Source organism: Salvelinus sp. IW2-2015, linkage group LG24, assembly GCF_002910315.2.
Source record: "Salvelinus sp. IW2-2015 linkage group LG24, ASM291031v2, whole genome shotgun sequence".
NCBI lineage: Eukaryota > Metazoa > Chordata > Actinopteri > Salmoniformes > Salmonidae > Salvelinus > Salvelinus sp. IW2-2015.
Genome location: NC_036864.1, coordinates 5,357,686 through 5,369,412, shown reverse-complemented (window position 1 = coordinate 5,369,412; position 11,727 = coordinate 5,357,686). Strand labels below are relative to the sequence as shown.

At 42.9% G+C, this 11,727-nt stretch overlaps 1 protein-coding gene across 1 annotated transcript in view; it reads right to left on the bottom strand.

Moving 5' to 3' along the window:
* Positions 1-11,727, bottom strand: part of LOC111951335 (metabotropic glutamate receptor 8-like) — a 129,987-nt gene that overhangs the window by 111,913 nt on the left and 6,347 nt on the right. The window lies entirely within an intron of this gene.

The window sequence follows — 11,727 nt, the reverse complement described above, 5'->3', positions numbered from 1 at the left end:
AATTCCATCCTTCAGACCACACACACACACAGACACACAGACACACACACACACACACACACACACACACACACACACACACACACACCACCCACACCACACACACACACACACACACACCACACACACACACACACACAACACACACACAACACACACACACACACACACAGACACACACACACACACACACACACAACACACAACACACACAAAACACACACACACACACACAAAACACAGATATGTCACAATGCACACACAACACACACACACACACATACACACACCACACACACACACCACACACACACCAAACACAGAATGTCACAATTCACAACACACCAGAAGAGAAGAGAGAGACACACATTAACACACACACAAACATTAAGAACATCTGCTCTTTCCATGACAGGTTGACCAGGGGAATTCAGGTGAAAGCACTTCAACCAGAGTCGATGATGGATTGTGTATGTGCGCCATTCAGAGGGTGAATGGGCAAGACAAAAGATCTAAGTGCCTTTGAACGGGGTATGGTAGAAGGTGACAGGAGCACCAGTTTGTGTCAAGAACTGCAACGCTGCTGGGTTTTTCACGCTCAACAGTTTCCCGTGTGTATCAAGAATGGTCCACCACCCAAAGACATCCAGCCAACTTGACACAACTGTGGGAAGCATTGGAGTCAACATCCCTGTGGGGGGCCGGGGGGGGCGGTGTAACTCAATCTTAGGATGGTGTTTTTAAAGTTTTGTACACTCAGTGTATACATACTGTATACACAAACACACACACAGAAATGCTACAATGCAAACACACACGCCTACCAATCCCCTGCTCTAAATCCTATTAGTAAAATGAGAACGAGGCACTGCGACCCAAAATCAAGGCCCTGTGTGTGCTGTGTCCATGACAGAATCCTCCCTAAATCATGTTTAGTATTATTATGCACAAGTTTAGAATACAGCACTGCCACTCACACAGAACCAGGGCAGTGATGTGGGAGAAAGGGAGAAATAAAAGAGAGAGAGAGAGAGAGAAATAAAAAGAGAGAGAGAAATAAAAAGAGAGAGAAGAGAGAGAGAGAGAGAAATAAAAAAGAGAGAAATAAAAACAGAGAGAGAGAGAAATAAAAAGAGAGAAATAAGAGAGAGAGAGAAATAAAAAAGAGAGAGAAATGTAAAAAAAGAGAGAAGAGAGAGAGAGAGAAATAAAAAAAGAGAGAGAAGAGYGAGAGAGTGAAATAAAAAAAGAGAGAGACGAGAGAGAGAGTGATAGAGAAATAAAAAAAGAGAGAGAAATAAAAAAGAGAGAATAGAGAGAGAGAGAGAAAGAAGACAAAGGTGCATGGCTGAGAATGTCACATGGATCATTAGGAGACACATATTTCCACATTGCGCTCGCATCAATCAACCTTGTTCGACTAATGACGGCGGGAACACACACACTCTTGTGCTCGTATACACACACTCCTCTGTTACAACCACTCCACTCTACCATTAATTGGCTTTTGTACCCTAGACAGTAATTGATTTCATTGTTTCTCCATGTTCTAGAAAGCCCAGYCTAGACCAGTCTAGCATAGATCAAATTTTAACAGCATACTCCCATGCCCAAAACCTCATACACACACACACACACACAGTCTCCGGGTCTGGGGGCAGAGTGAAGTGGAGTATTCTTYAATAAGATTGACAGTATTTTAATTGGTTGTCACAATTGAACTGTATCTGCCTGCAGTAGTGAGTGAGCACGGCTGGCTGAAGTGGCGTCTCTGTGTGTAATACCAGAGAATCTATGTCAGGAGCCAGGCTGCTTCTAGAACACAATAATGGCTCTGACTGACAGACACAGGCCAGGGTAATATCCTGCCGGAACAATATGCATCCATCTGACGAGGAGGAGGAGGAGGGGAGATAGACATGATGAAGCCCCGGCCCTGGCAGCCAGTAATATACTCCATTTCACTGTAAAGAGACCCCCTACATCCAACACACAGTGGCTGGTGTTCAACACCTACACACACAGTGCCATAGTATCCACACAAACACAACACAAAGATCCATGCATGGCTCCAACAGCAATGTAAACACAAACCATGACATCACCCACACTGAAACCGGTAGGGTTCTTAACCCAGACCCAGCCTGACTAACCCAACCAAACTCAGGTCAAACTAAACCAGACCCTGCCTGACTAACCCAACCAAACTCAGGTCAAACTAAACCAGACCCAGGCCTGACCTAACCCAACCAAACTCAGGGCAAGACTAAACCAGACCGGCCTGACTAACCCAACAACAACTCAGGTCAACAAAAACCAGACCCGGACCTGACTAACCCAACCAAACTCAAGTCAAACTAAACCAGACCCAGCCTGACTAACCCAACCAAAACTCAGGTCAAACTAAACCAGACCCAGCGCTGACTAACCCAACCAAACTCAGGTCAAACTAAACCAGACCCAGCCTGACTAACCCAACCAAACTCAGGTCAAACTAAACAGACCCAGCCTGACTAACCCAACCAACTCAGGTCAAACTAAACCAGACCCAGCCTGACTAACCAACCAAACTCAGGTCAAACTAAACCAGACCCAGCCTGACTAACCCAACCAAACTCAAGGTCAAACTAAACCAGACCCCCAGCCTGACTAACCCAACCAAACTCAGGTCAAACTAACCCAGACCCAACCTGACTAACCCAACCAAACTCAGGTCAAACTAACCCAGGACCCAGCCTGACTAACCAACCAAACTCAGGTCAAACTAACCCAGACCCAGCCTGACTAACCCAACCAAACTCAAGTCAAACTAACCCAGACCCAGCCTGACTAACCCAACCAAACTCAAGTCAAACTAAACCAGACCCGGCCTGACTAACCCAACCAAACTCAGTCAAACTAAACCAGACCCGGCCTGACTAACCCAACCAACTCAGGTCAAACTAAACCAGACCCAGCCTGACTAACCCAACCAAACTCAGTCAAACTAAACAGACCCAGCCTGACTAACCCAACCAAACTCAGGTCAAACTAAACCAGACCCGCCTGACTAACCCAACCAAACTCAGGTCAAACTAACCCAGACCGGCCCTGACTAACCCCAACCAAACTCAGGTCAAACTAAACCAGACCCGGCCTGACTAACCCAACCAACTCAGGTCAAACTAAACCAGACCCGGCCTGACTAACCCAACCAAAACTCAGGTCAAACTAAACCAGACCCGGCCTGACTAACCCACCAAACTCAGGTCAAAACTAAACCAGACCCGGCCTGACTAACACCAAACCAAACTCAAGTCAAACTAAACCAGACCCGGCCTGACTAACCGAACCAAACTCAGGTCAAACTAAACCAGACCAGCTGACTAACCCAACCAAACTCAGGTCAAACTAAACCAGACCCAGCCTGACTAACCCAACCAAACTCAGGTCAAACTAAACCAGACCCAGCGCCTGACTAACCCAACCAAACTCAGGTCAAACTAAACCAGACCCAGCCTGGACTAACCCAACCAAACTCAGGTCAAATACTAACCAGACCCAGCCTGACTAACCAACCAAACTCAAGTCAAACCTAAACCAGACCCAGCCTGACTAACCAACCAAATCTCAGGTCAAACTAACCCAGACCCAACCTGACTAACCCAAACCAAACTCAGGACAACTAACCCAGACCCAGCCTGACTAACCCAACCAAACTCAGTCAAACTAAACCCAGACCCAGCCTGACTAACCCAACCAAACTCAAGTCAAACTTACCAGACCCCTGACTAACCCAACCAAACTCAGGTCAAACTAAACCAGACCCGGCCTGACTAACCCAACCAAACTCAGGTCAAACTAAACCAGACCGCCTGACTAACCCAACCAAACTCAGGTCAAACTAAACCAGACCCAGCCTGACTAACCCACCAAACTCAGGTCAAACTAAACCAGACCCAGCCTGACTAACCCAAACCAAACTCAGGTCAAAACTAAACCAGACCCGGCCTGACTAACCCAACCAAACTCAGGTCAAACTAACCAGACCGGCCTGACTAACCCAACCAAACTCAGGTCAAACTAAACCAGACCCGCCTGACTAACCCAACCAAACTCAGGTCAAACTAACCAGACCCAGCCTGACTAACCCAACCCAAACTCAGGTCAAACTAAAACCAGACCCGCCTGACTAACCCAACCAAACTCAGGTCAAACTAAACCAGACCCAGCCTGACTAACCCAACCAAACTCAGGTCAAACTAAACCAGACCGCCTGACTAACCCAACCAAACTCAGGTCAAACTAAACCAGACCCCGCCTGACTAACCCAACCAAACTCAGGTCAAACTAACCCAGACCCGGCCTGACTAACCCAACCAAACTCAGGTCAATACTAAAACCAGACCCGCCTGACTAACCCAACCAAACTCAAGTCAAATAAACCCAGACCCGGCCTGACTAAACCCAAACCAACTCCCAAGTCAAACTAACCAGACCAGCCTGACTAACCCAACCAAACAGTCAAACTAAACCAGACCCAGCCTGAGTAACCCAACCAAACTCAGGTCAACAAATCAACCAGACCAGCCTGACTAAACCAACCAAACTCAGTCAATAAACCAGACCCAGCCTGACTAACCCAACAAACTCAGTCAAACTAAACCAGACCCAGCCTGACTAACCCAACCAAACTCAGTCAAACTAAACCAGACCCAGCCTGACTAACCAACCAAACTCAAGTCAAACTAAACCAGACCCACCTGACTAACCCAACCAAACTCAAGAGCAAACTAACCAGACCCAGCCTGACTAACCCAACCAAACTCAAGTCAAACTAACCCAGACCCGCCTGACTAACCCAACCAAACTCAAGTCAAACTAAACCAGACCACAGAAACCAACCCAGACGTTCCAGTGTCCTTACCTTGAACAGCCTCAGTATATTGGCAACCATTATGGACACGGAGCTGGCCGCCGCCCCGATCACCCCAGATCTTATCAGGCTTGGCGAAGATGGGCAGGTCGCCGTTGGCACAGCGTACTCCGAGCCGTCCTTCTCGATGAGGGCTTGGACAAAGGTCAGCGACTGCTCCAGGGCTAGTGTCTCTGGAGCAGGTGTCCAGGATCCGGGCCCCCAGGGTGAGTTGGGGAGCAGCTCCGTGTCCTTGTTGATCAGGTCGATGGCAAACATCATGGCCTCAAGACGGTGGATCCTTTCTCCTTCTTTAGTTCCCCGCAGGCACGCCGCCGCCCCCCCGGGAGTGCACCGGGAACAGGCCGCCCAGGATGATGTCGCCTTCCAATCGGATGGAGTGGGCGTACTCCTGATTGGGTGCATGCCGAGGCGGGGTCCGTGATTCGCTGAGGGAGGCCGGGGAGGAGCCAGGAACATGAGGAAGGAAGTGGAAAAGGAAGTGGGCTGGGCGAGGAAGGAGGAGGCGTTGGGGTCCGACAACGCCATGGTAACAGTTGGGGTGGCGGTTGTGGGAGGAGTTACTGAGGAGTTACTGTGGAGTGTGTGGCGGGATCATGGTGAAAGGGGTCAGTCCCCGGGGGAAGGAGTTAGCAGGCGCTCTAAGATGTCCCAGGCCCATGAGGCATGCATGTCCCAGTAGAGAGAGAGAGAGAGAGAGAGAGAGAGAGAGAGAGAGAGAGAGCAGAGGGTGGGGGGTGAGTGCAGCTGCAGTTGATAATCCTGAACTCACATCTTCAGCAGACCCTGCAAGATACACACACAGAAGAACACGAACGCAGGCCCAAATCATATGTGGACAGAGATTTGAAGACTTCTCTATTCTCGCCTTGCAACGTCCAACGAGATGCGAGCAGTTATTACAGGATAGAGATTACTTACAGCCAGATTTTACTAATCCAATTACATGTTTTTTTTTTACTCACCAACAACTGCCGTTTACGCTTTCCAATTTTACCAGATTTTTTTTTTTACTTCTGCTCTGGCTATAAAAATCGTCTCTCTCTCTCCATGCTTTTCAAGCAAGAGACCGGATTTCAATCGCCTGGCCCTGGGGCTACCAATCGGAGACTTGAGAAGCATATTTTGGAACTTCGCCTGTTTTCTGGTCGGTCAAAAGATGTCAGAAGTTCAGCGTTTCAATTCAAAACAATCTATCATCTCTTGACCCATAAACCAGATAGTTGAACAAAAATATCTATTGGATTAAAACTTCTTCACTCTCTGTTGTTCAAATGCACGCGAAGGTTTCAGATTCCGGTGGTGAACTTTACCGTCATCATCTAGCACACATCACCCCAGAGTCCCCTAGTCCTTCTTACTAAATGCCGCCTCCCTCCCCCTCCCCTTCATGGGTCGTTATTTTTTAAAACTTCACCAAACAACCTGTGCGACGTTGACCTCCTTTCCCACACTTTTATCAGAAATGTTCTTGCAGATATAACCTTCCCTACCTTCCTGCTTTCCAGCAGGAGAGTGGAAACTCTTCAAATGAAGCGCCTCTCGCCTTCCAAACACACACACACACACACACACACCGCGGACACCATCACAACCAAATCCCCTGTAAACCTAAGCAGCACACTACATTTACACTACACACACATCACAACATCACACACACACACAGTCCACTGACCTACAACCACCTTCAGCCCACCAAACAGCACTAATTTCAATCTCACACAGTCTCTGGCCCATCCTCTTCACACACACGCATATAATCAATCGTTTGTTCTCAGGATAGTTTAGTAGATTACTTCAATTAAAACATAGTATCATTCTTGAAGACACATAACCCAGAAGAGTTGACAAAAATTTGCGATTAAAACTTCCTCTACTTCTCTGCTTGTCAAATACGGAGAAGGTTATCCAGCTATTGGAATTTACATTACGAGCAGTGTTTTTACTAAACTGCTACTTACCAATGTGGTTTTCTTAACATTTCAAAACAACTCTGCCCTTTTGACCCCTTTCAACATTTTACATGAAAAAACATGTTTGCTATAATAAAATTTCCCATACTCTTCTGCTTTTTCAAGCAAAAAGTCAGATTTCAAATCGGAGGTACCAATCTGTAACTAGAGCTATTTTTGTAACCTTCGCCTGTTTTTCTTGCTTCGGTATAAAAATTGTCAGAAGTTTAGCAGTTCATTTCAATTCAAAACAACTATTCATTTTGAACACTAAACCAAGCGTTTGAACAAAATATTGATTTAAAACTTCCTCTACTTTCTGCTTGTCAAATGCGGAGGTTTATTCAGGATGGAATTTACTTATACAGCAGTTTTTACTAAATTGCCTACCATGTGTTTTTAAACTTCACAACAACTGCCGTTTTGACCCCTTCCCAACCAATTTTACAGAAAAAATGTTTGCTATATAAAATCTTGCCCATACTCTTGCCTCTTTTTAAGCAAAGCCGATTTCAATCGGGGTACCTAATCTGTAACTAGAAGCTATTCTTGTAAACCCTTCGGCTGTTTTTTCTAATTCGGTCTGAAAAAAATGTCACGAAGTTAGAGGATTCATTCAATTCAAAACAAACTATCATTATTGAACACTAAACCAATAAGAAGTTTCACAAAAAACATATTGGTTATTAACTTCCTTATCTTCTCTTGGCTTGTCAAATGCGGAGGGTTGTTCAGGATTGGAATTTACTTCCATACAGCCAGTCTTCTAACATGCACTAACCATGTTCTTTTGCATTTTTTTACTTCTCACAACCAACTCTGCCGTTTTGACCCCTTCCAACATTTACAATTTTTTTTGCATTGTATAAAATCAGTTACCCCCTACATGCTTTCTGCCTCTTCAAGCAGAGTGGATCTCTCAATCTGCGGCTACATATCCTGTAACTAGCAGCTTTTTCTGATAACCCTTCCGCCCTTTTTTCTCGGCATCTCAGGTCCAACAATGTCAGAAACATATCATAGCAGCATTCATTCATTCAAAACAAGCTCTCATTATTGACAACCCTAGAACCAAAGGTTTGAACCAAAAAAAACAAAAAATATATATTTGGATTAAAAAAGTCTCGTCTCACTTCTCTGACCTATGTCAAAATGCCGGAGAAGGTTTATCCAGTAATGGCATTTACATTCACAGAGTTTTACCTAATGCACACTACCATGTGTTTCTATATAAACTTTCACAACAACTGCACACACACACGTTTGACCCCCTTTCAACCATTTTGACAAGAAAAAAATGTTGCCCTACTATACATCTTCCATACTACTTCTGTCTCTTTCAAGCCAAGAAGTCAGATTTCAATCGGGTTACCAATATCTGTAACTAAAGCTTATTTTGTACCCTTCGCTGTTTTTCTTGCTTCGGTAAAAAATGTAGAAACCCTGAGCAGTACTCTCATTTTCAAACACAACATCATTATTGAACATAAACCAAAGAGTTGGCAAAACTATGGATTAAACCACTTCCTCTATTCTACTGCCTTCGTCAATGCGGTAGGCTTTCATTAGGATGGAATTGACTTTACAGCAGGTTTTTACTAAAGTGCTCATACCATGTTTTTTTTTTACTGTTCACAATACAACTGTCCGTTTGCCCCTTTGTCCAACATTCTCGTAAGATTTCTCTTTTTTATGCTGATATAAAAATCTTCGCCCCCCTACTTTCTTCTGCTTTTCAAGGAAGTAGTCCGGATTTCAAAAAAATCAGGCGACTAACCAATCTGTACTAGAGCTAGTTTTTGGTAGACCTTCGCTTGTTTTCTAAGGCAGTCGGTCAAAGAATGTCAGAAGTTAGCAGTTCATTCAATTCAATCACGAACTTACATCATTTTACATCAACTAACAATTCAAGATGTTGCAAAAATATTGGATTAAAAACTTTCCTCTACGTTTCTCTGCTCGTCAAATGCGGAGAGAAGGGTTTTGACTCCAGTATGGATTTAATTACGTCATGTTTTACTAAAATGTTCACACATACCATGTGTTTTTGAACATTTACACAGAACAAACTCCGTTTTACCCTTTCACATTTTACAGAAAAAATTTGTATTGCTATTATAAATCTCCCCTACTCTTTGCTTTTCAGCAAGAAGTCAGATTTCAAATTCGGTTACCCAATCTTGTAAATAGAGCTATTTTTGTAACCCTTCGCCTGGTTTTTTGTTGCTTGACGTAACAGAAATGTCAAGAAGTTAGGGCAGATTCACAAGATTTCAAACATATGCACCCTTATTGAAACACTAAACCAAAGAGGTCTTAACAAAAACACTATTGAGAATTAACTTCCATCTACTTCTACTGCTTGTGCAAGTCATGCTCGAGAGGTTTTATTTCCGCGATGGAATTTACTCTTACGCAGATTTTACTAAAGCACTTACCATGTTTTTTTTTTTTTACTCTTCACAAGAACACTGCCGTTTTGACTCCCTTTCCCGATTTTACAGAATTTTTTTTTTTTGCTGTTATAAAAAATCTTCCCCTACTCTCTGCTTTTCAAGCAAGAGGTCGGATTTAAATCGGGCTTGTGAATCAGATTACCAATTCTGTTAACTAGAGCCTATTTTGTTAACCTTCGCCTGTTTTTTCTGGCAATCGGGTCCAAAAAAAGTCACCAGAAGTTCTGCATATTTCACTTAATGGCTCAAAGACAACTAGTTCTTTGACCACCTAACACCAGATAGTTTTGAACAACAATATTATTGGATTTAAAACTTCCTCTACTTCATCTGCTTGTCAAAGGCGGAGAAGGTTTATTAGGATGGAATTTACGTCTGTCTCAGCAGTTTTTACAAATGCTGACTGCCTACATAGTGTTTTTTTTTTTAAAACAATAGAACTTTCACAACACAACTTGCCGGTTATTTGACCCCTCTTTCCCAACTTTTTACGAAAAAAAATGTTTGTATATAAAAAATCTTCCCCTACTCTTCTGCTTTTCAAGCAGAGTCGGATTTCAAATCGGGGGTACCAATCGTAAACTTAGAGCTATTTTTGTAACCCTGTGCGCCAGTTTATTGCTGGGCATCCAGCGTCAAAAAATGGTCAGAAGTTAGCAGATTCATTTACTAATTTCAAAAACAACATTCACTTTTTGGACCAGCTAAACCACGATAGTTTTGACAAAAAATATAGTTGATGTGAAATGACTTCCTACTTCTTCTGCTATAGCTTCCATCTAGCGGGAGAAGGTTTATTCAGGATGGTATTTACGTTACAGCCAGTTTTAACTATGCAATTCCCACTTACCATCGTGTTTTATTAAACTATTCACAAACACTGCCGCGTTTATGACCCCATATTCCAACATTTTTACACAGAAAAAGATGTTTGCTATATAAATCTTCCCCTTACTCTTTCTGCTTTTCACAAGAAGTCGGATTTCTAAATCGGGCTACACTCTGTGATACATAGAGCATATTTCTTGTAAGACCTTTCGTCCCAGTTTCTCTAGGCATCAGTCAAATAATGTCAGAAGTTAGCAGATCATTCCAATTTCAAAACAAACTTATTCATTTTGAACATAAACCAAAGAGTTTGACAAATATATTGATCATAACATTCCTTCTAACTTTCTCTAGCCTTGTCAAATGCGGAGTTATGTTCAGTGGAATGGATATTCTTTACAGCACGTTTTACTAAATGCTATACCTATGTTTTTTTATTTTACTTTCACACAGTAGCTGCCTTTCATGACCCCTCCAGATTTCTTAACAGATTTTTTTTTTTGTGTTGCTGGATATCAAATCTTCCATACTCTTCTGCTTTGTAAAGCAAGAAGCGGATTAAATCGGGTACCAATTCTGTTAACTAGAGTATTTTATGGAACCCTTCGCGCTTGTTTTTCTGGCGATCGGTCGCAAAAATCGTTCCAGATTATCGTGAGCAGATGTCATTCAATTCAAAACAAACTATCATTTTGACCCTAAACAGATAGTTTGTGGACAAAAGGTACTTATTGGATTAAAATTGCTCCTCTACTGTCTCTGCTTGTCAAGTATGCGTGAGAGAGGTTAATTCAGGATGTATTTCTCGTTACAAGCACGTTATCTAACATGCCCCTAGCATTGTGTTTTTTTTAACTTTCACATGACCTTGCCGTTTGGGACCCCTTTCCCAACATTTCTACAGAAAAAAGATGTTTGCCTATATAAAATTCTTTCCCCTAGCTCTCTGCTTGTCAAGTTCCATGAAGTCCAGATTTCAAAATCGGGGATTTACCAATTTCTGTAACTAGAGCTCTCTTCTCTGTGTAACTCTATCGCTGTTTTTCTTTTGCTTCAGTACGTGCGTCTTTAAAAAATGTCAGGAAGTTAGCAGATTCATTCAATTCAAAACAACTATCATTTTGAACACCTAAACCAAAAAGAGTTTGACAAAAAGAACATATATGGATTAAAACTACTCTAGCTTCTCTGTATGTGCAATGCGGAGGTTTATGTTACAGGATGGAATTTATACTTTACATGCAGTTTTATAATGCCAACTACCATGTGTTTTTAAACTTTCACAAACAACTGCCGTTATTGACCCACCTTTTCCCAACACTTTACAGAAAAAAATGTTTGCTATATAAACTCTTCCCATTATCTTCTGCTTGTATCAGCAAGAAGTCAGATTTTCAAATCAGGGAGGTTACCAATCTGTACGTAGAGCACTTATTTTTGTAACACCATTTCGTGCTCGTTCTTCTGGCTTCCGGTTTAAAAATGTCAGGAAGTTAGGCAATTCAGTTCAATTTCACACAAACTAATTCATTTTGAAACACTAAACCAAAGGAGGATTTTGACAAAAATCATA